This window comes from Manis javanica, chromosome 14 (genome assembly GCF_040802235.1).
Source record: "Manis javanica isolate MJ-LG chromosome 14, MJ_LKY, whole genome shotgun sequence".
In the NCBI taxonomy this organism is placed as follows: Eukaryota; Metazoa; Chordata; class Mammalia; order Pholidota; family Manidae; genus Manis; species Manis javanica.
In genome coordinates this window covers 7,419,316-7,424,603 of record NC_133169.1, presented here as the reverse complement: position 1 = coordinate 7,424,603, position 5,288 = coordinate 7,419,316, and positions in this window count along the sequence as shown.

Genomic DNA, 5,288 nt, shown 5'->3' with positions numbered 1-5,288 from the left:
CATGATGCGGAGTTCTGTACTTCATCCTTGCCTCCCTCCCCGACTGCAGTAGGGAAATGTGGGCTGTGGCAGGACCGGGCTGACAGAGGAAGCAATCAAGAGAAGGCAGGAAATAGGAGTGGGAGGGAAATCATCTGATGGCATCAGTGGAGAAAGCTAGCGGGGAAGAAGGGTGCAAAGTGACCTGGAAGAAGATAGAGCCGGGGCCTCCTTCCTCACGGCTGAACTTGCCACAAAAGCCACAGAGATTTGTTCCGGACAAGGAAAGGCCTATGAATCAAACTGGGGTCAAATACTCAGGGCCTCTTCTGCTGTTTCTGTTCTGGACCAAAATCAGGCCTCTTTCAACCTGAGAGGGTGGGAGAAGAAGATGGGGTGCTGAGGGCTCCCAACAGCCAACACCCCTTAGCAGCCTATACTGTGTGCAGAGCCCTGTTCTGGGTGCTGTCTTTAGGGTATGGAGGGAAAAGGAGGTGCAATCCTTGAAATTCACCTGAGCAGCAGATTTGGGGAACCTTCCCATCCAGGCTGCCATGTGCACCAGGAGGTTTGCTTGTGTGTGGAGATGGACGCGTGGCTGGGTGTGTGCCCTCCTCGGAGGTACCAGGGAAACCGAAAGAGGAAGATACCAACCCTTACAACCCCAGGCCAGGGTCTTGGATACCAGTCGGAAGGCGGCCTTGGCCCCTTGATTGCAGGAGTGGCTGTGGGAGCACAAAGAGCAGACCCCTTTGCGCCATGACTGCGTCACACCTTTATTCGTATGATCTCAATGAATCCCACTCCAGGGCCTTTATTTCCTGCCCCCCCCATTGAACCTGGTTTAATATGAAAAATAAAGCTATGATGTTAAGTTAAAATTTGAAACTTTATTACAAGACTGACGCTATGATATGGGGCAATACTACTTTATTTGATCTTCAGCAGAACATAAAATGGTATCTAACACTTTTTCTTTGCTTCTACTACCAGCTTGTCCTATGAGGGAACATTAACATTCACAAGAAGCAGCATAAACTATATAAACAACAGACTCCAAATGAAGTTCATGAACATGAACAATTATTTAATGACAGTACTGAAGTTACATGTCTGTAAAGAATGCCACAATAATCAGGGCCTTTATTATTCACATGTCTGGCTTCTCCCCTTCCTTCAGACGGTTTTGGGGGGATTACCTTCTCAAAAAGGCCCTCACAGACCACTCCAAAGAAAATCACACTTCTGGCACCTCTTTTCCCATTCTCTTTGTTTTCATGCATAAATGCTTACTCCCTCAAATTTACACAGATAAATAGATGATAATGAATAAAAATACATACATATAATTCAAATACATATATGTAATTTTGTATATATAATTGTTGTTTATACTTTTTTTATTTGTGTGGCTTTTCTCTAGAGTAAGTTCCATGCACACAGGGATTCTTTCCCTTTTGTTCACTACCTTTATTTTTATCACCTAAAGCTATGCCTGGCACATATCAGGCAATTAATAAATATTGGTTGGATGACTGAAAGAATTCTCATGATCCAGTGAAGTGGAGACTATGGTTGCCTTTAATTTACAGAGGAGAAAAGTAAGGCTCAGAAAGGTTCAGTTATGTATCCAAAGTTTCAAAGATGGTGAGCATTAGAGTCAGGATTCAAACCTAGAAGAGTCTGGCTGCAGGCCAGCCCTCTTCTCCCCCACACCGTGCCCACTGCTACTGCAGGGACAGCAGCCTGTGGGTGCAGAGGGAGCCTGATTTGCCCCTTGGTTTGGTGAGCTGGGGAGGCTGGGAGGGAGCCAGGGATTTGTGCACAGAGCAGGGATCTGAGCAGTTTGGGCTGGGCAGACCCTCGTGGTTAGAACAAGACAGAGGGAGAGAGCATGATCCTAAGATGCAGTAAGGGGTTAAGGAACAAGATACAAAGAGATTCAACAATCTGCGGGAGGATCTTGGTGATGAGGCGAGAGAACCTTCCTATAGGATGTAGTGTTCAACATTGGGGCCAACTTCTGACCCCAGGCAGGGATGCTTTTCATGGCATTTCATTTTTATCTGCAGAATAGGAGATGTGATGATGCATTAGAGACACAACAAGCTAAATATTCATAATGCTAAGAATGCAGCAAAAAAATAGGGGGAAATGATTAGATCAACACCAAGGGAAGACATTTTGAAAGGATATTTCAAAAATATCCTTGCCTCCAGTGAATTCAGTGGAGAATTTTTTCCAAATTGCTCAGTGAATATCCTTATATTATTTCAACTATACTAGAATGTAGAAGAGAATTTTTCATTGCTCTAATTTTGTGAGACAAATATAGTCTTGATAAATTAAATAAAATGTATATATAATGGCTTAACTACCACTAAATATTGGAATGCAAGGACAACATGTTATATGGAAAACATTCACTAGAAAAATGATTACATAATCATTTCAAAAGATGTTGAGAAGATTATCAGTAAAATTCAGCTTCTATTCTTGATTAAAATGTTAGAGGAAAAAGCATATAGAAAAATGCAGTCCTATTCAGAGCAGAGAAGAAGGGATCTAGTAAGTCTAGAAAACTATACTAGCAACGAAAACAAAAGCAATAGAAATTAACACTTGGAGTCTTGGATAAGGAGTTTGTATTTAAATGGTCTAAATAAAGAGACAAACTAGAAGAAATAAAAACACTTTTGGTAAAGGACATGATTAAATACCTAACAAATCCAAGGAAATCAATCAAAACAAAGTAATAGCAACAAAACGTCCTAGAAGCAATGAGTTCAAAGTTACAGGGTATATGAGATATCAATTTTTTAAAAAATCAGATGTATCCCTAACTACTAGTGAGATAGAGAATATAATATAAACAACTTCTATTTACAACAGAACAAAAACAAATCACACTCAAGATTATCATGTGCATAATATAGGTGGGTCATGGGGAAGGCAGTACAGCACACAGAGGACAAGTAGTCTCTGTATAGCATCTCACTATGCTGATGGACAGCGACTGCAGTGGGGTCGGGGGGACTTGATAATATGGGTGAATGTTGTAATCACAATGTTGCTCATGTGAAACCTTCATAAGATTGTGTATCAGTGATACCTTAATAAAACAAAAAGATTATTATGTGCAACATATGGCACTTATTAAAGGCATAATGAAAATACGAAAAACATGAATACATGGAGAGCTAAATCCACTGCTGTTCGGGAAGACAGATGTAGTAAAGATAAAAATAAGTTGCTATGAAGAGTCAGTCCAATAACAATTAAAACCCTCACTGTATTTTTATAAAACATGACATATTGGTTGTGACATTTAACTGCCAAGAATGATCAGGCAAGAATATCGAGTTTTTTAATGAGTAATTATGAAGCAAATGAGTAGATAACTGTGATCCAGCATATTTACCCTAACAGATTTTTAAAACATAACAGACCACACCTTATAACATTAGGATAAAACCTGAAAAGTTATAATTCATTCAACATCTTTTCAGGAACTATTTGAGGACCAACCACTCTGTGCTCTTCTAGGAGCCAGATATACAGCCAAGCCAGGAAAGATCCCCGCTGGTCACGGAGAAATGGACAATTAACAAGTCAACAGATAAATGGACAGGATAATTTCAGAGTGTGGAAAGTGCAGTAAAGACCCCAAGCAATGGATTGAGGGCTGACTGGGAGGGGCTACTTTGGATTAGACAATCAGAGAGGCCAGAAGAGGTAAGCTTTTGAGCTAAGATCTGTGGAACAGAATGGTATTTCCAAAAATAATTTCAATTGATCACATGTTGATAAAGTTGTTTTGGGGGGCCTCCTACATGCCAGGCTGGGCTGAGTATTGTGCATAGATAAGCTTGGTAATTTTAACTTTAATTCTGACCTTGCTCTTAAGGATTCTATGATCTATACTAAACACAAAGACTGGAGAAAGTATTTGTAATATATATGACAACAGGCTCCTACAGATCAATAAGAAAAAGAAAACAATGGAAATTGAGCAAATAAGAACAACTACTCACAAAAAGAATAATGAAATCCAGAAAACCAATAAATATAACAAAAAATGCCCTCCTCGACAATAAGGCAATGCAAATTAGAACTATAAGATACCAACTTTCACTGATTATAATAGTTAAAATGTAAAGATCAAGGTCATCCCGTGTAATCGACAGCCTGAGGAGTGGACCCTGCTGCATCTTGTTGCTGGGATATAGACAGAGCCCATTGGAAAGCAATCTGACAGAATCTCTTTTAAGATTTTAAAGAGTATCCTATGATTCAGCAACAGGAATCGATTCTACAGAAATTAAAGCACAAAGACCGAAAGGTACTATATAAAGATGCCACTGCAACAATGTTTCTAATGATTAAAAAGAATATGGAAAATACCATAAAAATCCTTCAGTAGTGGGCATGATTGAATAGACCAAATGTGGAATGCCTGCAGCCGCTCTAAAAAGAGCTTCACATACATGACAAACTGATAAATGAAAAGGGAATTGAATGATTCTCTGACAATAAAGAATATATCGCCTTTTAGGTTTCTATTTGTATACGCGCAGAAAAAAGACTGGAAAGACAGGCATAGTCGTGACAGTGGCGGGGAATCTAAGGTTGGAAGGACAAGCGGGACTTTCAGTGTGTATTTTGTACATTTTTAACAGAGAAGGAAAATCCAATACAACTATTAAGGTCACAGACTACCTACCATTTGTCTCAGGTGGGAAGGGAAGTTTCTATTTCTGAAGTTGAAGGATTGTATCAGCTCCGAGATGGTCATATTTTTTAAAAGCATGCCAAACCAAAATGCAAGTAAATAAATATCAAACAACAGAAAAGGAAAATGTATGTGAGAGGCCTAACTGAAAAATATATGAAGGATAGGAGCATATAACTGCTTCAGATCCTTCTTGGAAGGAGGTAGGGTATAATTTACACTTAAAACACAGCATAAAGTTAATAAAGTCAAACCACATACTGAGATGTCAAGGGCGGTGAATGGAAGAGAGAAGTATGTCACATTCAAATGAGGAAATACAATGTTATCACAGGGAAGAGCCTATTTTTACTTTGAGAAGAGCTGCACAGTAAGCCACTAATAACTTCATTCAAGCTGTTTACTGAGCACATACTATGTCAGACAGTGCTTTCTACATACAGCACTTTGCTTTCATTCTCCCTCTTGCCGCCTTCTGAGGTAGATGGCCCCCCTCTACGGATGAGGGAAGAGGGGCACAGAGAGGTGCGGTAACTTGCTCGAAGCCACACAGCTGGTAAGCGGAGGAGGCAGGATC